Raw genomic sequence first — 14,088 nt, forward strand, 5'->3', positions numbered from 1 at the left:
TGTTAGGTCTCTTACTGTGTTTTTTTATTTGGGGTATACATTTAAGTTGGGCCTCTAGTATGGTGTTTTTAAACAGTTTCCATGCAGCTTCCAGGGATTTTAGTTTAATTAGTCTACCTTTTAGTTTCTGTTTAACTAGCTTCCTCATTTTAGTGTAATTCCCCTTTTTGAAATTAAATGCCAGAGTGTTTGACCACTGCGGTATTCTTCCCAACACAGGAATATTAAAAGTTATTATATTGTGGTCACTGTTTCCAAGCGGTCCAGTAACAGTTACCTCTTGGACCAGATCCTGCGTTCCAGTCAAGACTAGATCGAGAATCGACTCTCCCCTTGTGGGTTCCTGTACTAGCTGCTCCAAGAAGCAGTCATTTAAGGCATCAAGAAATTTAATCTCTGAATCCCGTCCTGAGGTGACATGCACCCAATCAATATGGGGATAATTGAAATCTCCTATTATTACTGTGTTTTTTATTTTGATAGCCTCTCTAATCTCCCTCATCATTTCAGCATCACTATCACTGTCCTGGTTAGGTGGTCGGTAATATATTCCTAATGCCATATTCATATTAGAGGAATGAATTGTTATCCATAATGATTCTATGGAACATTTTGATTCCTTTAGGATTTTTACTTCATTTGATTCTATATTATCCTTCACATATAGTACCACTCCGCCACCCGCACGACCTGTTCTGTCTTTCCGATATAATTTATATCCCGGTATGATAGTGTCCCACTGATTGTCCTCATTCCACCATGTTTCTGAGATGCCTATTATGTCAACTTCCTCCTTTGATATGAGGTACTCCAGTTCACCCATCTTATTAGACAGACTCCTAGCATTAGCGTAAAAGCATGTTAGAAAACTACCACTATTTATATGTCCGCCTTTCACAGACGCGTTGGATTTTTTTATGCACGATTGTTTCACATCTGATCTTGCCCATATATTATTTCCCACGTTCCCTATCTGACTAACTTCTAGGGAATCCCTGTCTATGGAGCCTCGTGTAAGAGAAGTCTCCTTCCGATCCAGGTGCTCCCCCGCACCAATCGGCTTTCCCCCACCTCTTAGTTTAAAAACTGCTCTATGACCTTTTTAATGTTTAATGCCAGCAGTCTGGATCCACCTTGATTTAGGTGGAGCCCATCATTCCTGTATAGGCTCCCCCTACCCCAAAAGTGTCCCCAGTTCCTAATAAATCTAAACCCCTCTTCCCTACACCATCGTCTCATCCACGCATTGAGACTCTGAAGTTCTGCCTGTCTATCTGGCCCTGCGCGTGGAACTGGAAGCATTTCAGAGAATGCCACCAAAGATGTTCTGGATTTCAGTCTCTTTCCTAGTAACCTAAATTTGGCCTCCAGAACATCTCTTCTACCCTTCCCTATGTCATTGGTACCAACATGTACCACGACGACCGGCTCCTCCCCAGCACTGCCCATAAGTCTGTCTAGATGCCTCGAGAGATCCGCAACCTTCGCACCAGGCAGGCAAGTCACCATACGGTTCTCCCGGTCATCACAAACCCAACTATCTATATTTCTAATGATTGAATCCCCCACTACTAAAACCTGCTTCTTCCTAACAGCTGGCGCTCCCTCCCCCGGAGAAGTATCCTCGGCACGAGAGGATACAACATCACCCTCTGGAAGGAGGGTCCCAACTATGGGATGGTTTCCCTCTGCTCCCCTTGACTGCTCTCCTTCCCTGAGCCTTTCATCCTCCGTAACAGCCTCAGGACTGTCAGATTGGAGGTGGGACAGCCCTACTATGTCCCGGAAAGTCTCATCCACAAACACCTCTGCCTTCCTTAGCTCCTCCAGTTCAGCCACCCTGGCCTCCAAAGCACGCACTCGGTCTCTGAGGGCCAGGAGCTCCTTGCATCGAGCGCACACATACGCCACCCGCCCACTGGGTAGGTAGTCATACATACTGCACTCAACACAATAAACAGGATAGCCCCCACTCTGCTGCTGGGCTTCTGCCTCCATTTCCTACTCTAGTTATATATGAGGGTTAATTAAATGTTTCAGATAGAGGTTGTTATAAAGGATTTAGTTTAAGAGCAACAGAAGTCACTGGCTCCCTCCAAGCTCCCCCTCTCAACTCCCCTCTCCAAACTCCCTCCTGTTAGCACGCCCCCTGTTCGCGAGCACCCGGTCGCAAAGCTCCCTGGTCGCTTACTAGCAGGGTTTAAGTGCTCGGCCTCCCTGATAGCTCCTCCCTCTGCCCACAGCTCAGCCAATCAGCACACGGTGTTTCAATTCAAACCTAATCAGCTTCCAACTGCCTGCCTGCCTGCCTGCCTGAGCACACGGCCTTTCAAACAAACAAACACTCAGCTCAGCACTCCAAACAAACAAACTCCAAACTCCAAACAAACACACACACAAGCCCAAAACCTCCAAATATAAGCAGCCACTTACCCCAAGGTGCTTTAGTTTGCTCCTTCCTTCTCCTCCTCCAGGAGAGCCTCTCCAAACTCCCTCCTGTTAGCACGCCCCCTGTTCGCGAGCACCCGGTCGCAAAGCTCCCTGGTCGCTTACTGAAACTTGAAAACTGCTATCATGTCCCCTCTAAGTTTGCTTTTTTCTAAACTAAACAAGCCCAGTTCTTTTAGTCTTCCCTAATAGCTCATGGTCTGTAGACCATTAATCATTCTTATTACTGTTCTCTGGACCTTCTCCAATTTCTCCATGTATTTCTTGAAATGTGGTTCCCAGAACTCGACATAGTACTCCAACTGAGGCCTAATGAGCACTGAGTAGAGTGGAAGAATGACTTCCCGTGTCTTGCTCTCAGCACTCCTGTTAATGCATCCCAGAATCATGTTTGCTTCAGTTTAAGCTTCATCTCAGTATGACTATAAAGTAATTCAAGTTCAGATGCAAGATGAATTTTAAGGGAAGGACTATGGTAAGTAAGACATGGGTAAAATGATAGGAATGTGTGTTTATACAGACAATCTGTGGGCCTCATCCAAAACACATTGAAATGGGCTGCTTGACATTAGTGGGGTTTAGATCAGGGGCTGTGTGCCCAGTTAGCAGGTAGAGATTCTGGAACATTTGGAAACACATCTGTGAAGTTCAGGTTTTTGTCAGGAACCCAAAACAGAGTTGACACAATTCTTATGAGGATATCTGCTCATGTATTTCTAGCCCAGTTTTATACTCAGCATACTGGATATTTTGCATAAACACTGAATAGTTACTGAAATTGATGGAAGTATGTATAAGATTCACTTCCTCCTTAGGAATAATGTAATATTACCTTTTAGGAAGGCTTGGAAATCCAATGAATATTTCCATATAGGATCAATTGAAGTGTTACATTTAGGATCTTATGCAGAAAATTGAAAGCATGCTTCTAAAACATAAAAGAAATTGTATCATATTTGAGACCATGAATAGAAAAGTCAATAGATCTGTTTATATAATTATTTATTCTTCATTTTATATAAATTACAAAAGTAACAGAGAAGCAACTCCTTCATCTGTAGGAATGCTAGAAAAGAACAGAAGAAATCTTCCTTAATATTAACTAAGGTGGTGTTGAATTTTTTTAAAAATATGCTAAATCGCAGCAGACTTTACAAGCCTGGCTGAAGAGTGAAAAAAAATGCATGTAATGGCAGCAGCATTATATGTAAAGCATCTATTGGGAAAAGTCCTGATAAGAGACCTTGTTGGGCCCTGGAGGAAGCCAGCTCTGGGGGCCCCCAAAAGGGGTTGGGCCTTGGGCAGAAGAGGTGGGGTTGGGGGCTAGACTCCCTCACCCAGCTCTTCAGTACTGACAGAGCCACCGGGCACATGATGCCAGGTCTCCGGCAGCAATTCAAAGGTCTCAGGGCTCTGGCTAATGACACTGCCACTACTGAGATAGCAGTGGCAGCATCGAGGGGCCCCAGACCCTTTTAAATTGCCAGGCCCTGATGCAGCTGCCCCCTTTGCCTCTTGGTGGCCCTGGTTGGGGTTTTTAAGAGCATGAAAGTCAATTGGCAAAGAGTGAACTAGTTTAGGCTTAGTCTACAATCAGAAGTTAGGTGAACGTACATTGCCTTGCATCAGGCTACATGGGGAGTTCTCCAGTGTATTGGCCTGCAGCCTTTCCTGGTCAAGGCAAACCTTTCCATGGACAATCAGCCAAACAATGGAGGGAAGGTGGGGGATGGAAAACCAAGGTTCAGGGGTTTCCACGGGCCAAGTTTACTCTTCTGGGATCCAAGAGCTAGTAGATTTAGTAGCTTCTTGCAGCTTCTGAGGGCTGGTTGGGAGGGTTTTGCTCTATGCTTCATGTGGCACTAAGGGCTAAATGCCCTTGGCCCTGCTCCTTCTTCCTAAGGCTCCCCTATCCTGGCAGGGAGGAGCTGCCTCCTCACACAAACTTCTTGTACAAAGCCTCTACAAAGACTCCTGCTCTGAACAGCTTGGAGGAGAATGAGAATAGAATGGCGAGAGATGGAGCACGAGACTTCAGTCATGTCACAAGCTAGGTCTTGTTCAGGACTTCTCCACAGTCTAGCCAGTCCTGACAGGTATGCATTGATGAGGCTGGTGAAGGGGCAGGGAACTGGGGAAGCATGAGCATTCTGTTATCTTCATAATTTTTAAAAATATCACCCAGCTCAGTTAACAAGGTATCAACAGTTCACTGTTTTGCTTGTACAAAAAGAAGTGGAGGTACCACAAACAGAGCTAGAGATGTTACCTGCTTTTATGAATTGTTTGGGTTAGGTGTGGGGGGTGAGGGTACATATGGAACACTTTGCTAATGTGGATAGATATGTCCCATGTATCCTCCATAGAGAGCTCCGTGAAACTCTCATAGATATACTTGCAATAGTCTCTTGAACGTTTCTAGGGATGGCTGCCTTATTTCTTCCCCTATAGCAGGACAGTTCCCACACCACCCTACAGTTCCTTTTTCTGACACCTCTTCAGAAAATAAGCCAGAAGCTTATGGGCTTGGGTTCTTCCAGAAAGCCAGTAGCAGCTATATTCGTGGCACGTCTGAGAACTGCAAAAGTGAGACACCAGAGAAAATTGCCACCATGTGTGGAAAACTGTGCTGATATTCAGTACCATTACTCTATACCCGTGGAACATGGATTGACATTTTATTGTTTCATGCAACAGAACTGTCATCATGTATCGGCAATGCCCTTCTGTCACGTACATTGGACAAATGGGACAGTCTCTGTGCCAAAGGACGAATGGACATAAATTTGACATCAGGAATTACAATACACATAAACCTAGAGGGGAACACTTTAGCCTCCCCGGACATTCAATAAAGGATTTGAAAGCAGCCATTCTTCTGCAAAAGGATTTTACCACAAGATTACAGAGCGAGACATCTAAATTGGAATTCATTTGCAAGTTTGACACATTTAACCTCTGGCTTAATAGAGATCTCAATTATCTTACACATTACAAAGCCAATTTCCCCACCTTTGATATTCACAGAAATGGCTTAATTTACTTAATTTACTTTGTCCCTGGTCCTATTTATGACAAGTGACAACCCCCCCGACCTTTTTTATTCCATCCTTCCTTCCCCTGTCCCCCTTGCTATATAAACTCTGGATTCTTATATCTACTCCAAACTGAAAATCTGAAGAAGTCGGTCTTACCCACGAAAGCTCTTTACCCAATAAATAAATTTATTAGTCTTTAAGGTGCTACAGGGCCGTTTGATTTTAGATAGGGTAAGTCATGCCTGCCCCACAACACCCAACGAACATTTTCCAAAAGGCATTGTGCCAAATGATACCTGTGTTGCCCCATGTTTCGCATACATACAAGCCCTTAGGATGAGTATGTGCAGTATCAATGCAAGGAGTCAAGCGTGCACAAGAGATATAATAACTTTGGCAGCTGTGTACTAACGTAATTGGCACCGACTGAAGCTTGTAATCTAGACCGTCTTAGACACTTCAGTCTCTAATGTTGTTAAAAAGAAGCCCCAGAGAATATAGAGGCAGGTAAGCTTAGTTGTGGGTGGCAGGTAACCCATCAGTTTGAGGAACCTAGCCCCAGGCCAGCCCCATTCCTCCTGCCCTCCTTCCCCCACCACAGCCCAGTTCCGACTCCTGTGGCCACCTGCCCCACCCCCACCCACAACAAGCGAGGTGCTTGGCAGCCTCCCTAGCCTCCAAGCACCAGGTGGTCAGTACATACCCCACAGTCCCCAGGCTGCATATGTTCTATGTACCCCTAGCTATGATGTGGCATTTAGCCTCCCCCACTACAGCCCCAATTGCTATGAAGGTGCTGCAGAGCCCATCCTGAGCTCCAGGTGGGCAGGCAGTGGGCAGCCTCTAACCCCTGAGTTCCAGAAACATGACACATGCCCCCCCACCCCCCAGCATGAGGCTTCCTGGAATAGACTAACCCAGTGGCCCTCTAGTACTGGATGGTCCCAATCACCTCAACACCCAGCCTCAGACTGATCCTGGATGCCTTAGCCCTAACCCCAGCCTGATTCCCTGACAAGAAGCAGCTAGCCTGTCTGGACTGGTGCCAAGGGGAAGGGGAAGCAGGAGGGGCCTTCTAGGAAGAGTAAGAGTAGGGCCATGCTGGACTTAGCCTTCCCCAGCCCTTGTGCCTAGTAAAGTGGGAAACTACAAAAGTCTTTTGGGGAAATCAAGCAGTGGGATCTTAAAACTGAGAGCTGACCAATTTAAAGGTAAAGCTTGTGCGAGTATTATAAATAGTAGCAGGAGAGACATTTCTGTCTTTGATGGACTCTGAATGACACCTACAGAGGAGAATTTGCAGGAAGTGTATCTTGCTGAGATGGTATGTCTGCTTAAACCTGAAGGAAAGCTGCCTTCAATCACTCACAGCGAGAACAGAAGAGGGGTCTAGCCTGTGCATCGCCATCTCGCATGGAATCCTGCTAATAACAAAGGACTTACAAAATCCAGGACCTGAAACTGATTTTCTTTGACATACTCACATGTAAACACACACCTGTAAACCTCTGTGAAAATATTTCTTGCTGAAGTTTTATTCAGCTAAGACCTGAGATACTGACACGGAAGCAATTGTAATTTAAATCCTAGATGTGAGAAAAACTGAGCTTAACATACTTTTATAGTCATACAAGGTGATAACTTAATTTGCTGTTAATATATTTCTGAAGTACAATTGTTTCCCCTGGTAATAGTATTCAACCCTATTTAACTCAGTTAAAGTTGTTCTGCAATAATTAGCAAGATGTCTTGTTTCTTGTGATGAAATCTATAGTAAGTGATGCAGTTAGTTATCTTGGCAATCAATTTACTGACCTGGTTCTTAACCACTGAATGGTAATGATGGTCTATGTTTCCTTTTGTACTGACAAGCTGTAACAAAATAGAACTTGGTCCACTTAGTGCAAGAGACAAGTCCTTAATCTCGTTAGAGCTTTAGTAAACATATGATGAGGCAGCCTCTTAAAAGGTATCTTTTTATCAAAGGTTTTTATCAAATTCATCTTTTAGTGTTGTTTACCAGCTGTTTCCAGAGGCTTCATTTTCCTCAATAATGGTTTATATATATACAGTACTGAGATCTAGTGAGGTCTGTTCCTACCCTGTCACCCAGTGGAGCCAACAGAATTGCCAAGCCTCTGGGCAAGATAGGAGGTGGGGGTTGGTCCGTACCCCTGGAAGGGGCAGGGGTATGGGCAGAGGGGGTGGAGTTGAGACTAGTCTATCCCAGGAAGCCTCAGCATTGCAGGGAGCATGCTGCCTGGGGCTCCAGCAGCAATTTAAAGGCCCAGGGCTCTGACTGCTGCTGTAGCAATGGCAGCAGCTGCAAGCCCCAGGCGCTTTTGAATCAGTTGTCCCCTTTTCTGGGCCTTCTGTCAGCTGTGTAGTGAAAAATGTTGGGAAATCTGTTAGGGCCATATTATGCAGGTATGGAAAAGGGAATGTGAACCATTCTCCCATGTACCTCCTTTCCTGAACAGGAACCAATTGAAGCTGCATTGCCTGTGCTCTCCTAAGAACAAGGACTACTCCCACTTACTTCTTCAGTTCAGGAGGAGAAGGTGAGATGATGAGAACAATTTTGCTCCCAGGCTGCATCAGCCACCAGAACTTTGTGGTCATGCAGAAGAGTGCATATTAGGTAGGTGATCTGATGGACATGGTCCCTATCTATACTAGGTAGCTCTGGTAGGCATTCTACATCCTCAAATCATGACATTTCCTGATGCTCCCAGAGAAGTAATATAGCTCTGAACATCAGCCAGTAATTAACTATCACAAGCTGGCCTGCAAAGACTTTGTGGATCTTTATTTAATAATAACGCCTCCAGCCATATAAGTAGGTTGGGAGGACTCATTAACTAGTGTGCTACTAAAGTTTTTTGGGATATCCAGGTGAAGAATGAGAGATTAGCATTTTATATTTATTATAGCCATTTATAAAAGCTACAGTTTGTCATGAAAATTGAACCTGTTGAAAGGATAAATGTGAAAATCACCAAGGCATTCAAATTGCCCAGGTAAATTGAAACTAACTTCAAATGAAGGAAGATCTGGTAAACAAGTAACACCATGTGCTGTATCAGGTGATTAAATAGGTTTCCCCGGCAGTTGTAATTGAAGAAAGTTGCTGAACAGATAAAAATCTCTGCTGCAGTAATGTGGGTAAAATGAACCAAATTCATTAACCTTGACAACACATTACAGTAAACAAAGTTAACTAAAGATGAATGTGACAATATGAGTGGAAATGAAATTTGCTATGACACTTTTTAAAACACAGAAAATGTACAGTGGCTATTTCTGGTTCCCTTTGTTTGTTACATATGGTGCTCAGTTATGGTGCTGATGAAGGCTGTGTACTAAATTGATAATTACCTAGTTAGCTGAATTAAATTTGACTTTTTCTTCCTACCTAAATATGCCCAAACAACTCATTTATGATCTAATTTTTATATGAAGAGATACAGTTGAGAAATTATTCAGGCACCAAGAGCATTTGCACAATGTTCAGATGTGTGTATGTGTGTGTGTGTGCATGTGTGTGTGTAAAAGGAAGCACTGGAAGATATATATACCATATCATATATTATGTATCGAGCATATATAATATATTTAATGGGTGACTCTGAACATTTCTTTTAAATCTGCCACATTTCTGCAATAGTATAGTGCTGCTAAGTTAGTTATAAAGATAGTTATATAACCACAGCATCTAAACTCATTTTGTCCTTTTAACTGAGGATGGCCATGTCTACACTAGCCCCAAACTTCAAAATGGCCACGCAAATGGCCATTTCGAAGTTTACTAATGAAGCGCTGAAATGCATATTCAGCACCTCATTAGCATGCAGGCGGCCACTGCACTTCGAAATTGACGCGCCTCGCCGCCATGCGGCTCATTCAGACGGGGCTCCTTTTCGAAAGGACCCCGCCTACTTCGAAGTCCCCTTATTCCCATGAGCTCATGGGAATAAGGGGACTTCAAAGTAGGCATGGTCCTTTTGAAAAGGAGCCCCATCTGGATGAGCCGCGCGGTGGCGAGACGCGTCAATTTCGAAGTGCTGCGCTGCCCGCATGCTAATGAAGTACTGAATATGCATTTCAGTGCTTCATTAGTAAACTTTGAAATGGCCATTTGCGTGGCCATTTTGAAGTTTGGGGCTAGTGTAGACATAGCCGATGAGTGACTGCTCCTAAGCTAAAAAAGAAACTACTTTTTAATAAAGTATAAGTGGATAAAGCCCTGTTTTCAATCAAACATATCTGCTTCTTTCTGTTACCCATTTTATTCCTTTATAGTTGTGAAAGATGGCATAACAATAAAACAATACAAAAAGGTGATTATGTCACCACAAAATGGTTTTCTACAAATCATTCTTCAGAATCAGGAGCCAAATTATTCAAAAGCTGAAGCTTTTAACTGCCTAAAAAATGCTCATGAGTGAACAGAACATTATCATCCATCTCTGCCTACAAGTGATGTTAAAAAGATAACTGGAATGTCCACAGGGAGCTTGCACAAAACACACAACTTTGTACCATATCCATCTATAGGATCAACCATAGGGATCACAGAAATCCCCTTTGCCTGTCAGCTGATGGGCTGTTTATACCACTGAGCCTGCCTCAATGCGTTCTGTCATCCTCTCCTGGTGAGCCAGAAGCTCTGGTCTCCCCAGCAAAGGCACAGAGTTGGAGTAACAGCCCCCAGCACACTGACACAGAAACTGAGACTAGTTCAGCTCTGGGAGGGCTCAGACACGAGAACTTTACAGCACCTTAATGCACAGTTCCAGTGGGGCCAATGCCCCAGATAAATCCATCTTACTCTTCATAAAAGTTTTACACAGAGGAAGCTCATAAATTTCACTCCCTTCAACAGTGAAAGAGAGATAGGCACAGCTATTGTCCATCTCCCAGGTAAAATTATTTACACTGGGTTTGATAATAAACAAAAATGATATTATTTAGTTTATGAAGTAGGATTTAAGCAGTGCAGGTGATGACAGACAAATCAAAGTGGGTTTCTAAGCTAAAATAAAACAAAATGCACCAGCTAAGCTTTATACTCTAAGAAGCTTGTTACATTTCAATTTCTTTCCCTAGAAATGGTTTTAATTATCTCTTCTCAAAAGTAGGGCAGCCTTCTAGCTTGGGCTAGATCCCTCCCCTTGTTCAGCCTCCAATGCTTCCAGTAGTCATCCTGGTGGTAAGCAAGGGGGTGTCTTCCAACTGCCAACTCTCCCTCTGTTGGTTCCCTTTCTATAAATAGATTTTGCCTGAGGTAGGAATCCTTGGTGTTCAGCTTCAGCCCTTTCACACACCCCTGGAAAAGTACTACATCCAAAATGGGTTCAAACATCAGGTGACCTGGCCACATGTTTTGACAGGACCAACTATAACATAGTATGGGCTTATGGGGGGAAAAAGAAAAACCTATTTACGGATCATTGTCCTGAGCAATGGGCTATTAAGTTCTTTAAGTGCCATTAATGGCCTTCTTTAGAAGACCTAGATTAATAAACCAGTTTTCGTTTTGTATTTCTAATTTCACATTCAAGAACGATACACACACACAGAGTATACATATTTAGCAGATTGTAATCTTTCAAATGAGTGCCTTGTTCTGCTTTTAGTTATGCTGGTGTAAATCAGTCGACCCCTGAATCTTAAATATTGCAAAGAGTAAGGGAGGTCGATGGGAGAGATTGTCCCATTGACCTCCCTCCATGAAAACAGCCAGCTACATCAATAGCAGATAAATCAATTCTAGCTACACAATTGCCACAGCTAGAATTGCATATCTACCATCGGCTTACCTGTCTAGTGCAGACCAAGCCTAAAAGAACAGAGTATCTGGAAAATAGCACTGCCTTTCTGCTACATCTGGATCTTAGCTAACTTTTTTTCATTTTAATTAAGCTACTCCTGATTTACACTAGCATAACTAAGAGCAGAATAAGGCACCTCCACGTTTCTGACATGATTATGGTTGGACATTGTCATGCATGTACAGGGAGTCAAGGATATTCTAACTTGAGGAACTGAGTTCTGAGAATGCCTTCCACAATATCTTTTCAAATACTTTAGTTTTAATTTGGAAAGCCAAGTTGATTTCCAGATCATGAGTTCAAAAGTGATTACTGCTAATTTCTGAACTCTTCATCATCATTATAGTGCATAGACTCCTTGTTATTTGCATTATTTTGGGTAGTATCAAACACAAGGTTCTGCAGGAGGATCACCTTTCCCAGACTTTCCCAAATATTCTCAAATATTGAACCTTCTCCTATGATCACTGAGGATAAAAACACAGTGAAGTGGAAGCAGGGATAATCCTATTATGAGACAGCCCATCTATAAACTCTAACTCTCCACATCCTTGCATCTTTTGAAGCCCATGTACACTCATGCTAAGTGAATTCTACGAGGGATTCAAATGCTGCCATTCTGATTTGGTGCTGATTTATTATCATATCATAACAAGCTGTACAAGATGGAAGGTAGGGATGAATACAAACAAAAAAATCTAATAATTTAGTGATGAAATCCTGCCCCCCACTGAAATCAATGAGAGTTTAGCCTAGATATGATTCTATCAATCCCATAGCTTGGATGAATGTAGAAAATTCAGTATTTACAATTACACCATTGAAACCAATTCTTTTTTATAGGAACTACAAATGTCAAAACAATTCCAGACTAACATATGGCTCAAAATGTCTTAAATAGTTGGAAATGATTGGGACAGATTCTTTGGCCTCTTACAGGCACTTTGATTTCAATAGAATTACTCCTGATTTACAAAAGTGTAAATGAAAACAGATTTAAGAGTAAGTGACAAGGGAACAGGGAAAAACTGTGCTTTCGTATACCTTGGTATAAACTCAAGCATTTACCAGTGTGGTGATCACTCATCTCTGAAAGCAAAAGTCCTCCGCAGTTGCCATAATAAAAACACAGCCCTGAATATGAGAATGCCAAACTAAAAGGAATTCAATATCATATTTAATTAATATGGTTTTTGTAATGGCCAGTTTCATATTGCAGCAAACATTCAGCTCTCACAACAGACATGTTGGGCAGCAACTCTGCTATTTCAGCAGTGGCCAAATGTTTCTTTTTTGACTCCCAGGGAAAGGAAATTCATTTATTCAATCAAAAGAATCACACTAGTGAAATCCAACCTAGGGCCTTGTGCAGGATGGCAAATCCAATGAGGATAAGTGTCATGGAATTGTTATGAACATTTATTGCATAGCAATACAGAATTAGGTAGTCACTCTAGCCTGAATGAGAGCTAGCAGCTTTAAAGCAAAAAAGCTTCAGTTCACAGTAGAAGTTTGGCAAATACACCCAGCTAATCTAATCATTGGATGAACTGACTAGCTGAGTAGGGCAGCCTTGTTAAGCTGTAGCTTAACAAAACCAAGCAGTCCTTTAGTACCTTAAAGACTGGGGGTACATCTACACAACAGCCAAAATAGCTTATTTCAAAATAAAGTGGCTACACACAAAACTGTAATTCAAAATAGCACTCAACTATTTTGAAATACATCATCTAAACACACAGAACCTATTTCGAAGTAGTGCCATTGAACGTAATATGGCTTATTTCAAAATGGGTGCTATTCCCTATGGCTATGTCTAGACATGCCCCTCCCTTTTGGAAGGAGTATGTTAATGAGGCACTTCAAAAAAGATTAATGAGATGCTGACATGCATATTCAGCACCTCATTAGCATTTTGAAATGCAGACGGGCAGTATAGACGTGGGTGCTTTGAAATAAGCACAACACTTTGAAATCTCCTCATTCCCAATCAATTTTAGCTGTTATTATGCTAATGAGGCACTGAGTATGCATATAAGCACCTCATTAACCTGTTCCAAAGTGCCTTATTAACATGCCTCTTCTGAAAGGGAGGGACATGTGTAGACACAGCCTGTCAGAACAGTACCTATTTGAAATAGGTGCTATTTCTCGTGAAATGAGGTTTACCACTTTTGAAATAAGTCAACCACTATTTTTGAATTTATTTTGAAATAGCAGTTTTGTCATATAGATGCTAGGTTAGTTACGTCAAAATAACTGTGCTGTGTAGACCTACCCTAAGAAAATTATTTATTAGGTAATGAGCTTTCATGCATAAGACCCATTTCATACAGGTCTGCTTGGTTTTGTTATGTTTTGTTCTTAATAGCTCAGGAAAATTACAAAGTCCATTGAAACAAAGTATGGCTCTGTCTACTCTTACCAAAACCTTTCAAATGGCCATGCTAATGGCCAGATCAAAGAATACTAATGAGGCACTGAAATGCATAATCAGCACCTCATTAGCATGCTACCGACCAGGGCACTTCAAAAGTGCCGCGGTTCGCTCACCTGCAGCTCGTCTACACAGGGGTCCTTTTTGAAAGGACCCCACCAACATCAAAAGCCCCCTATTCCTATAAGCTCGTGTAGACGAGCCGCATGGGAGCCAAATGTGGCAATTTTGAAGTGCCGTGGCTGGCGGCATGCTAATGAGGTGCTGTATATGCATTTCAGTGTCTCATTAGTATTCTTCAATCTGGCCATTAGCATGGGCATTCTGAAGT

Source organism: Carettochelys insculpta, chromosome 2, assembly GCF_033958435.1.
Source record: "Carettochelys insculpta isolate YL-2023 chromosome 2, ASM3395843v1, whole genome shotgun sequence".
NCBI classification, from domain to species: domain Eukaryota; kingdom Metazoa; phylum Chordata; order Testudines; family Carettochelyidae; genus Carettochelys; species Carettochelys insculpta.